Here is a 14,393-nt window from a genome sequence, read left to right on the forward strand (position 1 = left end):
GTCCTAGGGCTCTTGTTGTGAGGCCACTGAAGTTTGCACTAGCCATTGGCCATGCCAGCGCTGCCAATGACAGTACCTGCACAACTTCGAACCATCACACTGCTACAAGTGTGATAATTCAGAGTATATGAGGCCTGCAAAGCAATAAGAATGGCTTGGGTGGCCGGAGTTAGTTGGATATAATGTACATTGAATTAATAAACAGCTTTTTTGTCATAAGTGCCGGTGTTGACAAATAAGGGCGGCGCTGAGCACCGGCTCAAATTAAGCACTGCCAACATCATTCAAAAATAATGAGAAGAGCGGAGGGCAGGACACATACTTGCCACACACTGGTAGTTATCAGTAAACTCTGTACATTCTCCCCTTCATCCATAACATAATCACTTGAACTAATGTGTCTGTATGCAAATTCTTCAAGGCTATAATCAGATCCTGGTGCAACCCTATTGTTGTAACGCTAGCCAAAGTAAGACCCTGTCTACTAAATCGAAGGCTGATTTCATATCAATCAACATAAAAAAACAACAATGAGACCTTCCTCTTCAATAGGCATGGCCTATTCCACTGTGCAAATACCCCTCTGAAGTCTGCTTAAATATCTACTAATATTTTCCTGTCTTTAGCCCAATCTTGTATGCAGTATGCAGTTTGCAACCACCCGCCCATAGATCTTACCTGCCCCCAACTAATAAAGAAATTGGGTGTTAAGTAGATCGGTCGGCTCTAGCCCCTTTCTTAAATAATAGAAGAATTATCGCGCCCCCACACAATGATGTTGGCGTACCTCCAGATTTCAACACAGCATTAAAAACCTTAGTGAGAAACAGGACCCATAATGAGAGATCAGCCTTATATAAATCTAAAGAAACAAAAGCAGGGCCTAGGGCTTTGTTAGGCTTTTGTTGTAGGATGGTTTCTTCAACCTCAGATTCTGTGAACTCTCAACCATCCACTCCCAGGAATGATTGCTTAAGCATAAATGTAACGTGTTGGGAACAGTTTCTCTCTCTAGTACAGGCATAAAGACTGGACAAACTATTGTGGCTGGAAGACTCTTCGCTTTCCAGAGCAGAGACTGCTGGATCACTGGAACATGCTTGTATCGTTTTCAGCAATTCCAGTGATGGTGTCACCTAACCCAATCCCTCAGCTACATTCTTGCTACAGTGTGCCATTTCCTGCTGAATATGTATGGTTGTTCTGCTAAGCACCCCTGTAGCAATAGGCAATGTATACTTTTTTTGCATAGTTTTACTATTTCAAAACTATATGGCGATATCTTTTTTGTTGCAGAGTCTCCTCACAAATTGCTCCACATAATGATTTAATGGCATCAGTTAAATTATCACTGCTATTAATAATGAAATAAATCTTTCATCCGTGTTTCTGCCAATGTTATAGCATTCAATTATTTATTTTGCACATCTAACATAGATTTTTCTTTCTGTACAAATTCCTCTCTTGAGGGTGTAGCACCTGCCTCGTTGTGTGTTACAGTAGGCCATGCTCTTAATTGTATTTAACATTGCCTTCTAAGTCTTTGGATGTAGAGATTTGTTGTCATATAGGCACACGTAGAGGTGTACGTTTGGTTGTTTATCTTCTGGGAGGCACTCTTCTTTCACAAACTGTAGCACGACTAGTAATGTTTATTGATAGAGGAATATCAATGATGGCACTATGTTGATCCTCGATCTTATCCTCAATATCATATTCATACCCCCTCTTTGCTTCAATATTTGTAATGAAAGGATGTACGACTGATATAATATGGTTATAACAACAATGTCTATGTGTAATGTATGTCAGTACATAGAAGGTAACATTTGTTATATCATAAATAGTTGAACAGGACACAATGGTATCACATTTGTTACATTAGTAAATAGTCTAACAGATTAAAATGTTATTAAGTATGTACGTCGTATAGTGTTTTCCTTAGATATGGTAAATTCCCATAATGCAATTCACTAAGCAAACAAAAAAGGTTTTCACCTTTAAAGTTTGACTTTAGAAAAAAAGGAAAGTGATCTTGAAATGTCATGTTAGATTCCACATAAATATTATTTATTACACACACAACATAGTACATGCTTTTTCTTTTGTGGAAGCTATTCTGAACGAGAGTCAGGAGGTCTACATGTATTAACTGAAGTTAGTCCTGGTATAGCCTTTAACTTCAGTACTCTCAATTTCCAGATCCGAAGTTGTGCGTGGTGGCTGTGTGGAAAGGCCCCCTCCAGTTCCGGACGCTTCCTTCCTCCGACTTGCAAGCTTCACCTCTGTCCTTAAGGTCACACCACCTTTTTATAATTTCAGCTACAATGTGTGTGGTTACAATCACTGCATTTATGCACTCTTGAATTCTGCTCCAGATTCTTTTCGGTGGCTTCTGAAACTATAAAAATACACAGCCAAAAGGTTGTTCTTTGTTGACCACACATTCTTCCACAAGTATCCCTATTTCTTCATCAGAAAATTGGTGCTTCTTTTTCCTTTCTGACTTGCCACTCCTCTATACTGACATAAATTGAATGCACCTAACTTCTGTCCTGGCAGCTTCTCTGCTTTTGAATGTGACTGTAACAAGTATTTCCTAATTCTGATGTCATCAATGTGTACCTGAATGACATTTGTAGTTTTGAACAAATCGCTTATTGTGATTCTGCATTTTAGGAAAGCAAATCTATTTTTTTTTAAAAAACATTATTTAAATCATGTATTTAACAGTACATTTCATTTTAAGAATCGCAAAATGTGATTTCTTAAGAATCGCTAATTATAATTCGATAGATTACACATTAATGCATATGACCTCAGAGTCCTAAATAACAATCTGATTCACGATTTATTGATGATATTTTCCTCATTTGGAAAGGACATGAAAGGGATCTGATTTAATTTCATCAATGTCTCAACCATAATCCATATAACAGAATTAACCTTACAGTTCAGCAAAGAATATGGGGTACTTACACCGTGGAGTCTGTGTGAAAGTAAAATTAAGTGAAAAATAAATAAGAAACCCACCACTGTAAACAGCAACTTACATTATAGCTCAGCACCTCCCCTTGCATCAAAAACAAATATTCCCTTTTGGGAGCTATTGTGAGCTCACAGATCATGCAGTTCAGATAATGATTACAAAAAACTAATTATTAATATTAAAGAAAGATCTCTTGATAGAGGTCACAATCTGTGAATAAGGCAATCAACATAGCAAATTGAACTATAAGGGATGACTTACTCTATAAATAGAATTCTCCTACAAATAAAAAGACCAGGAGAAGCTAACATAAGATTTGTAGCACATTAAAATCTAAATAACTCTCAAATTCATAAAATCTTTTAAAACATTGGCATCCGTTATGCCTAGAGAAAATTTTGTTGAAACATATTAATACTACACCCAATATTCCATTTAAACATTTGAAATCTTTAAAAGATTTACTTTGTCCAAGGAACACCCTTAAATATTTCCAAAATGTATCCCATGATGGAACCCTCATAGACGTATTAGGTTTTCTTAAATGTGGTAATGGTGTATGTTGCCCCTATACCATTGGATAGCAAACAACGTTTGTGATTCAGTTAACAGAAAATGCTACTCTATAAAATAATTCCTTAATTGTAGTAGCAAATATGGTGTGTGCATTATTTTGTGTGCTTGCTCAAAGATGTATGAATGTCCTACCATCAGACCTGCTAAGGAAAGATGGAATTCACACCAGAAATTCATAGTGCCGGTCCAAGATAGGAGGTGTTAAATTTGTCTCAAAAGAAGGTATGAGAAAAAGTAGACAAGGAGGTTATCGAGAACTTAAACTAAGAGTGAGAGAAAACTATAGGATCTTTAAGTAGGGTTCTGCCAGATTCATATGTTAGAATGGCATTGAATGTTTCGATAGGCAGACTGACTCTTTTTGTATAACTGACAAAGATATCATTATTTTGTATTAAGAATGCAGTTTTTTTCAACAAAATATTTCCATAACCCGCATTCTGATAAAATAGACCATATGTTGGTTTACCAACTATAGATCGCAAGAAAGTGTAAATATTATGAGGATAGCAATACATCTAATAGACTGAACAATCAATCTTCTGATGGTGTAGTTGTAGAGATCTAGATTAAAGAATCTAGACCAATAATAGTGGAATTCTCGTGTTCACCACAGCATTAACACACACACACATTTGATTTAATGAATAATAATTGATGATTACTGACCCTTAGTGAAATTGAGCTCAACGAATGTGAAGAACAGAGTTAGCACTCTAGCTGTTAATACTGAATGTTTTAACCAATAAGAATGACATATTCTTTTTTCCTTCAGTGCAAGGCTCTTTCAGTAGATTTGTGACACTGGTGAACTATTTAAGTAACAAAAGAAAGTTTGTGATCTACATAGCATAAGTCCGACCTAACATGTTTTCATGTTTGTCACAAGCAGGTTAGCGTACCAAACATATTTTACCATAGAGTGTGGCAGGCCTCATGACCAACTCATGACACTGACTCAAGAAAGTTAGTGTTTCAGGTCTTTTTAATCACAGAGTGTGGCAATATATATAGTTACCACACTAACACTTGATAGATGAGGATTACTTTAAAAAGGTCATTTGTAATGGCAACCACTTATTCCAAGACATGGGAACGCTAAAACAGACCTCTGGTTACTATGCTAGTTTTAAAAGGTAAGGATTGCTTATATTTGTTGACATACAAATGTTTTAGCAATTTTTTTGTGTGCTCAAAATCCGTTTATTTTACAGAACAAATTAGGTGCCATTGCATAGAATAGGTAACATCATATAGTCTTCAGACCCATTGACATAACAGTGCATGCATGCAGAATTGACCCGTCTACTGAAATAGTGGACGGAGGCGAGAGAAACTTAGGAGGGGCAAGTCAGGCCCGTCAGAGGGCTGTATCAGGGCTTGAGGGTCTCTCAGGCGTGGTAGACACCAAACAAAGGGAAAATGAACAAGGAAAGGGGTAGGTAGGAACGTGGGAGGGGGAGGAGCAGAGGAGGGCAAAGGGGAAGGGAGAGGAAGAGGGAACCAGCGGTCCCCATCGAGGTCTTCAGGTGTTAAAATAATTCCTGTTACCAGGGGGAGAAAATGCAGTTTGTGAGGCAAAGGGTTGCTGATGATGCTCTGTCAGAGTCATAAAGCAAGGAGGGAGCGCTTCACGTCTAGTTATCAAAAAGGTGGAGGGCTCGCAACCTGGGGGGGGGCTGGAAGCAAGAGAACTCCAAGCAGGACAGACAGTGGAGAAGGGGCGACCAAAGTCGCTGAAATTTCTTGTCAGTGTGTGTGAGCTTGTGCGTCATCTGCTCCAGCGCAATGGTGTGCCAGAGTTGTGTGAACCAGGATGCTGTAGGGGGGGCCAACTGGGAGCGCCAGGAGCGGGTTATGAGCTGATTAGCTTCGGCCCTCATATGCTGTGCTAGGTACCAGTCTGTGTTAGTCATTGCGGTCAGTAATGCAGGGCGAGTGCCTAATGTGATTGTGTGGTAATCGTCTGGAATTGGATATCCCAAGGTGCCCTTGATGTGGCTCAGGATCTCCTTCCAAAATCTTCAGGGTAGGGCATGCCCTCCATATGTAGCGAAAGTCACCTCGCGTGGCCAAGCTTCGCCAACAGGAGGCGGGAACCACGGGACGCATGGCATGTAGGCGGGAGGGGGTGTAATATCATTGAACCATGACCTTTTAGGGTGCCTCCTGCTGAGGAATGCTTCTGCGTATGCATGGAATGTCATGCCAAAGTTGCTCCCACTGTTTCTGGCTGATTTCGGGCATGCCGTCTAAGGACCACTTCCATTGGTAAGGGTGGTGGGGGAGGGTGCGAGATTGTTGCAAGACTGAACATGTTTTACATAACAATCCCAGAAAGCCTGCGTATTTGTGGACAATTTGTTCAAAGAGTGTGAGGGGGTGGGTGGCAGCCTCGGCATTGTGGGGGTGAAGAGCTTAGTGGCAAAACTGGAAATATTGGTGATGAGCAGTTTCAGACAGGTGGACGTCCCGTTTGCATTGTTCAAAGGACTTAACAGTCAGGCCTTGAAAGAGGTTGTGTAGTATCCTACATCCAGGTATTTAGGATTGGATTAGACTGGTAAATCATTTAGACCAGCTGTTGGATAGAGGAGGATACCCCCCCCCCCCACTTCACCAGCCCTATGTAAAAAGGTGGATGTTGTCCCGCATAACCAAGTCTATTGTTGTGTTGTAATCCTAGAGTGTAACAGTCTGTATGGATGTGGTAAAAAGCACTCAACAGAGTAGGAATAATAGTAGCTGCACCTTAATTTTAGATGTGAGAATCAATAATACACAACAGATTATCATGCCTTTCAGCTAGGATCATATTTTCTGTGACACATTTACTTATAAAGTGAAAGTATAAAGGGAACAACTTTAACTGCTTATCACACTACTTGAGGCTCAAGCGTGAATGCACAGGATATTCGTATTGCCTCCTCTTGTTCCTAATTTTTAGATTTTGTACAGCATAGTTTTCTGCACTAATGTCTGTAAATTTGCATCTATTTGAAAAATATTCAGAAGGCTATTTAGGAATTTTAGCACAATAGCATGAGCGACCTAGTAATTTGGATAGGAAATTTTGACTGTCCAACTTATATATTATTGAATTTTATGAACGAAAAGTAGATTATATACTAATCAGACAGCAGTTTGCAAAATGTATAGCCCTGCATCAAAATAAAGCGATACATAGGAAGTGACCTAATAAAAAGGACCCATTTTGTGCCCAATAAAGATTAGGAATTTAGGGGACATTTGAACATTCTACACACACTGATCACAAGTCGATATGTTTACCATCAACGGTATATAGGTGTCCATCTTAAGGTTTCTCAGCTACAACACCATACATTCAGCTCACTTTATCTTAAAGTTCAAAGGTGTTAGATGAAATCTTGGGTTCATCATTATTTACAATTATTAGGAGTGAGTTATTCATATTGAGTTTTTTATTGAAATCATATGAAGATGAAGTCTACTGTGCAGTTACAAATATACATTAGTGACCCGTAGCTTAAAATACATATGAGCTGGGGGCGTGATCTTGCCAGCGATGAGGTGAGACGTGTCTTGGGGGAGCTCCAGTGAACCGCCACCTTCATTAGAAATTATAGCGGAGCCGGGGTGTTGTGACTGCGGTCCCAGGGGTGGCCGCTGACCAATGTGCCCTGGGGCACCTGCAGAGGGGCAGCACCTTGTCTGACAGCGGTTTTCAGGCAGCAGACGGAGGGAACTCGGAGGTCCGACGGGGCGGCCCACCATCTAGTAAGCGCTCTGGAGGAGCCCACCCGACGTTCTGCAGACTCCTCGGGGCCCTGTACGCCGGGAATGCTGCACTCTCTGAAGGACTCGGCGGGGGCTGAGAGGACCGGACCGGTAGCATCACCTTTAACGGCCGTGTTGGTGGAGCCCGTGCTGCAGATGTAAAGCGATCGAGCGGCTTGGCGGGGCCTGCCCTGTGACACTCGCTGGGAGGTGGTGGCTATCGCTCCCAGTCTGGGCATCGGACTGGCAGACCTGGGGGACCCGTGGAAGGCCTACACATAGCCCGGCAGCGCCTTGAGGTGCGGAGTGCGACGGGGGACTGGCGGCCTGGTGGAGTGAGCCGCCACCTCCTGAGGGTCTTGGAGGATGCCCCCCTGTGCATTGGCGAAATCCCGGGGCACTGGCTCATAGGGGTCCGGGCTGAACAGCAGAGGCGGGCACAGCAGAGTAAACGCCCAGGAGCACCAGCGGTGGCAGTGTCAGACGGACAAGCGGCTCACCGAGGGACGCCCTGACGAGGACTACATCGGGGCGGACGGCGGGGACGGAGGTGCGGCCTGGCGGAGCCTGCCCTGCGGCATCTGCCGGGCAGATCTTCGCGGAGCAGGACCCGACAGGGCTGATTGCTGCCAGTGCATCATGGGAGCATTGGAGCCCCGCAACAGGTACAGCGTGGCTGAGGTCACGGGTGCGGGAGAGTGACACAGCAGGACGCTTGCTCCCCCGCCATTTTGGGTCTCCCACTCCGGACGGCACTGAGACGCCGTACCCTGCGCTCTGCTGCGCTCGGGGGGGTCTGTGCCCTGAACAAAGCCTCTGTGCCACTGCCTGGGGGGGGCGCTCATGGACTTGCTGGAAAGCAGAACCGCAGCGGCGGCTTGGAAATAGAGAGGGGGGCACCTAGTGCAGGTTGAAGGTGCCGCCATTTTGTGACTGCCGAGAGGCGCTTGGTGGCCCGCCTTAGCACTGCAGAGACCTGCCACAAGCAACACGTTGGCTGGAGAGGTGGAGGGGGCGACCGGGACACCTGCATTACGATCAGTGAGTGGCTGGGGACACAGCGGAGTGGTGCAGTTTGCTGCTTGGCCGGAGCGCGTTGCAGGCCCCGCGGGCTTCAGGTGTGCTTGCCATTGGAGGGGTGTGCAGACGGGCTTGGAGCAGCGGGACCCCTGCATTTGACACTCTCCCTTTCTGGCCCGGTCTCGGGGGCCTCCTCCCCACCTGAAGCATTTCGCCAGCAGATACTGTTGTGGAGAGGGCAGAGAGGTGGTGGGCCTAACCGGGAAGTAGCCCGCGCCTTGGGAGTTGGGGGCTTGGGTGGGGCCCTACGCATTGGATTCCACAGTTGTAAGTTTAGCCATTGCGACATAGGGGGAAGAGTGGCATTGGTTGGGTAGTGAATCTTCCAGTCTACACTATAACGACCACGCCGTCTGGGGGCCAACGGGACGTGTGAGGACTGGCGATGACACGCTGAAGAGGGGGCAAGGCGGACCCGGCAGCAGCCCCCAGAGACAACTCCGTGGTGGCAATGTAGGGCAAGGCGAGAGCGACGGTTCCTACGGAGATGGCACCGCAGACTACGGGGGAATCGGCGCCGGTGACCCAGGCATTCATGACCTCCTTCATGTCGGACCTCAAGACGGAGATTGTCGCCTTGCGCACAGAGGTTCACTCGGGTGTGCGAGAGCTCAGAAGGGAGGTAACGGACTTGGGAGATCGGGTCGATGGATTGGAAAAGACAGTGGATGCCCACACGGAGGACCAGGAACAATTGTGGCAACGCCTGGTGGTACTAGAGGAACAGCCCTTAGAGCTGCAAGTAAAGCAGGAGGATTTGGAAAACCAAAACCGATGGAATAACCTCCGCATCCGGGGGGTTCCTCTTGGCGCGGAGGGGAAGGACATTATGACGTACGTGTCGCAGCTTCCCACCCGGTCTGGGGGGACGAGGACGCTTCTCCACCGGCTTTGGATCGAGCCCACCAGGTCTCCAGGCCCGCGAGGAGGCCGGGCCTCCTCCCGGACATCGTAACTAGGGTCCAATTTTTTACAGAAAAGGAGGCCATCCTCAGGGCGGCACGCGCCAAGCCGGATCTTCGCCACGATGGGCACAAAATCCAAATCTTCCAAGACCTGGCACCCAACACTCTGCGACGCCGCCGAGCTTTTAACCTGTGACTTAGAAGTTGCGGAGCATGGGTATTACCTACCAGTGGGGCCACCCATTCACCCTCATATTCCAATGGGAATCCAAACGCAGAGTGCTACGGTCCTACACGGAGGCGATTGCCTCCGTGTAGGATACATTACTATGATTGCCGTCATCACCGCCAACCAACCCTTCCCACCCCCGACACCAGGAGCGGGTGCCAGCCAAACCATCTTGGACTACTGTTCATCGCCCTCGACGTTCGCCACCCATGGATGAACGCTCTGCCTCTCAGGCCAAACAGGACATCATAGCACATATACGATCCCTTGAAGGAGATGAGGAATAATCCACATCGCGCCCCTCAACTCCATGATGGACTGAGCACACACCCGCACTGGTCTGTGAACAAACACTCATTGAAAATGCACCCTTCGTTCTAGATTTGCTAATTAATGTGCAATCTTGATCGACAGCCTGGCTCCTTGCCAATAGGGTGGAGACGTTGAGGCTTCCCCAATGGATGAACTTGAGGTTGACTGCAAACTTACCCCCAATTGTTCCTGAGGGAGTGACATCCCTGGGCTCATCCGAACCCTAGGGTGTAGGATGCCCGATGGAGGGAACAGAATACCTTGGCCCCGTTGGCCATTGTTGGTTTATTATTCTGCACTGCGGTGCTTTCCTGCCTTTCTACCTCTCTCTCTTCTCTTTCTCTGTTTCCTCGATTGCGGTGGGTGGGCAATGCAGTGGCGCTGGCGCATCTCCCCAGGCAAACCAAAAATTATCCTGCGTGCCCCCTCCCCTGACCTGCTCATCTCCCTTCGGTGGCTTAAAGGACTAATTAGGGACAGGAACCAATAATGGCTCTTCCTCGCCCTCTGAAGGTACTTTCCCTTAATGTTAAGGGGCTTAACTCTCCGAACAAGCGGCGACAGGTGTGGCGATATCTCCTACAACATCACCCCGACATTATATTCCTCCAAGAAACCCACTTGTTGAAAGATGTCCAGCGCATGGCCCATCCCAAATATCCACTCCAATTTTGGGCTACGGCGGCCACTAAAACGTCTGGGGTGGCCATCCTGTGCAGGAGCGGTGTCAGGCAGAGGGAAATCAAGGCTCTAAGTAGTCCAGACGGGCGCTTTGTTAAGGTGGGAGTTGTAATTGGGAGGCGCGTATTTACACTATGTAACGTGTAACTCCGAGCACTCCTGAGGGACCACATCCCACAGGGCGATCCCTCATTGATCCTAGGGGGCGACTTTAATCTAGTATGGGACTCTGGGGCGGACCGCAGTGGAACATCCTCGACCGGGATGGGGGCCATGTCTTCTACACTTCGTGTGCAAATAACTGACCTGGGCTTGACAGATGCCTGGAGATACTGTTCACCGGAGGCAAGGGATTTTTCGTTCTACTCTCATGTGCATCGCTAGTATTCGTCCATTGACTATCTCTTTATCTCTCATGCCATGGTGTGGGACATGCTGGCGACATCTATGTCTGCTATATCGCTCTCTGATCATGCTCATGTCGAACTACTCCTACAGGACCCGGCCGCTGGGCCCCCTATGCCCCGAGGTAGCGCCTGCCGCCGAGTATACTGCGGGACCCGGCAGATGTAGAAAGCATACGGGCAGCCATTGACTCTTATTTTGCGAGCAATTATATCCCAGAGACACCATTCAACGTGGTGTGGGATACCTTTAAGGCCACAATTCGAGGTCACATCACCTAGCTCTCGATTGCGCGGGCACGTGAGATCTGACGTTTAGAAGACAGCGTGTCTGCAGACATCAAGGCGACGGAAAAGCAAGATCAGGTCCATGCCACGCTTGCATCCTGACGGCGGCTCGCGAACCTACGGGGGCAACTATGCGTTTTACACACCGATAAAGCTGAGGGATCCCTTATAGCCTTAAAGCAGCGGTATTATGAAGGGGGGGACAAAGTGGGCAAGCTCTTGGCGAGGCGCCTGAGGGCACGGACAGCGAAAGCCCACATAGCTAATATTAAACTCCCGGACGGCTCGCGCGTCACCTCACAGCGGGCCAAATGCGAGTCCTTTAGGGCCTATTACGCCACACTTTACGCGGCGAGCCACTACCCCTTGCCCTTAGCTAGGACGCCTTAAACCGGTGCGCTTGGAACCTGTTGCATTCCCACCACGCTCGGAGTCTGGAGGGGCCTCTAACTGCGGAGGAGACAGCAGCGGCGCTAAAAGACCTCCCTCTCAGAAGGACTCCGGGGCTGGACGGCCTACCGCTGACCTTCTCCCGCGTGTTTCAGGCACAGCTCATACTCCACCTCTTGCGCTTGTACAATTCCTTCTCGGACACTGATGGTCCGACATCCTCTATGGGCATGGCGGAAATAGCGCTCATACCCAAACCTGGGAAGGACCCTGCGTTATGTGCCTCATACCGCCCCATAGCGCTCCTGAATACTGATATTAAAATTTACACCAAAGTCCTTGCCAAACGTCTGGACCCCCACATGCCTGGTCTGGTGGAACCGGACCAAGTTGGCTTCATCCGCAATCGTCAGGGAGCAGACAATGTACCTAGGCTTGCGTACTTAGTGGGGAAGGCACACACCTGGAACATACCTGCTTGCCTTATATTGCTCGACGCAGAGAAGGCGTTCGATCGGGTGGACTAGGCTTTCCTTTGTGCGGTACTGAAGAGGATCGGGCTCGGCCAGAATATGATCTCCCGGATCATGGCGCCATATAAGTCTCCTCAGGCCAGAGTCAGGGTTAGTGGGTGACTCACCTAGCCGTTCCACATTCACAGGGGCACCCGGCAGGGATGTCCCCTATCGCCTCTGCTCTTTGCCCCAGTGATGGAACCCCTAGCAGAGATGATTAGACAAAGGGCGGACATACATGGCATCGCCATGGGCAGTCGGCAGAACAAGGTGGCGCTATTTGAGGATGACCTCATCCTTACACTCTCACCACCTTCATCTGGGGCGGGCGCAGGCCGAGATTTTCTCACAAGATCCTCATGCTGCCACGGGATAGAGGAGGGTTAGCTTGCCCTAACCTCCTAGACTACTACTGGGCCTCCCATCTCCGCTTTGCATCGGAGTGGACGACCACTGAAAGCGAAAAGGTCTGGTTCCACATGTACAGGATGGTCACCGGGCGCACCATCTGGGACCTCACGTGGCTCCATCGCACAGCGCGCTCCAGGAGTGTCTACATGGCGGTACCCACTAGAACGGTATTGGACATTTGGGATAAAGTGGCAGTGCGCAGAGGCCTTACGACCTTTCCCTCTCCACACACACCCATAGCGGGCAACCCCCTATTCCCTCCGGCGTACCGCTCCCAGGCTTTTGATAGATGGCTACAGGGGGGATGCAGAGTAGTCTGCGACCTTTTCGAGAGGGGAGAATTCAGGACTTTTGCGCAGTGTAGGGAAGAATTTAATCTCCCGCTGGGAACGGAGCTCCAGTACGCACAGCTGAAACATTGGGCCACCTCAGTTGAGATGCGTGAAGCAGCCACCCACCCATTCACTCCCTTTGAGCGGCTGGTCCGCTCTTTTGATGACTTGAAGGGCCTCATCTCCCGCACGTACCAGATTCTACAGCACCACCCTCAATGCCCACCCACCCGTACCAGTGCAAGTGGCAGCTGGAGTCGGACAGGGAAATCTTCCCCGCACAATGGGGTCATCTATGGCGTGACATACCCAGGGTCTTTCGCAGTATCTCACAAAGGGAGAACGCATATAAAATCATGACACAATGGTATTACACACCGGATCGTTCGCACAAGATGTTCCCTGCTACATCCCCCAAGTGCTGGAGGTGTTCGAATGCGACTGGCGACTTCATACACATTTGGTGGTCCTGCCTGCTCTTGACCCTGTTCTGGAAAGAAGTCCTTAGTCATATCAAACGAGTTCTTGGCTTTCCTCTGCCTGAGTCTATAAGCACAATCCTGCTGGGCATCAAATCGGACACTTTAAAAGCGGTTACTCGGAGCGATTGGACCATAGCGCTGCATATGCTTGGAGCTGCCAAGCAACTTTTTGCGCAATACTGGAAAATGTTGGAGGCGCCCCCTATCGCTGCTTGGTACGTGCGCTTATAGCATGTCATTACCATGGAGCTTCTCACAGCGTGAATACAAGAGCGCAACACCCGCTTCACTGCAGTTTGGCAGCCCTTAATTAAGTATCTATGTAAGTTGGAGCATGCCCAATACCTGCCTGCCAAGCTTAGAGCGCTGCGCCTTTTTGAAGATGCTATCCTCCCGACTGACCCTGGCAAGCTGCTACCGCAGCAGGCCCAACCCAGCGCACGATCTTCATGCATGGAGTATAACGTCCCCCACTGACCTAGATCATTGACCCAGACTATCCCCTTCCTTCTCCTCCCGCCCGCCCACGAGATCTCTTTATCTTATACTATCCAAGTGCTGATGCTCACTCGCTGTCTGTCTTCCTTCTCTTTCTTTCGTTCGCTTCTTTCTTTTCTGTGCCTCATGCCCTTGTTGCAGTATTAACGGTTTTTTAAGGGTCCTGGGAAGCACCACAAGTAATCGGTATTGCCTGTTAACATTTACCACGCGTCCAGCCCGTCACGGGTTGTAGGCGACATGCTGTGTTTAAAAGCCTACACTATTGCTCTTTTTTAATGATGTGTTACGCGGCCGGCCCTTTATAAGTTTGTGGGCATAAGGCTGTGTGTATCTGACCCGATGTTCTGTTTCTACCATGTTAATTGAAAAGACTTGAAGCAAAATACATATGAGCTTTATTAGCTGTTTGCTGGCAATTGTAAGAGATCTTCCTGTATATGCGGTAAGGATCCCTTCGGAAGTTATATGCAATGGGAAATCTAGTGAAGAAGCAGGTTTCATACAGAAATTGAAACAAAAGTTTCCTGAGCTTTTTGCCA

The 14,393-nt window shown here is 47.8% G+C and overlaps 1 protein-coding gene across 1 annotated transcript in view; it reads right to left on the reverse strand.

Moving 5' to 3' along the window:
* Positions 1-2,120: 2,120 nt before the first annotated feature.
* Positions 2,121-14,393, reverse strand: part of TMEM219 (transmembrane protein 219) — a 1,079,108-nt gene continuing 1,066,835 nt past the window's right edge. The window contains exon 8 of the transcript XR_013598586.1: positions 2,121-2,401. The gene's annotated coding sequence lies outside the window, so the exon portion shown is untranslated. The remainder of the gene's footprint in view (positions 2,402-14,393) is intronic.

The sequence above is a fragment of the Lissotriton helveticus genome, chromosome 7 (genome assembly GCF_964261635.1).
Source record: "Lissotriton helveticus chromosome 7, aLisHel1.1, whole genome shotgun sequence".
Taxonomy (NCBI): Eukaryota; Metazoa; Chordata; class Amphibia; order Caudata; family Salamandridae; genus Lissotriton; species Lissotriton helveticus.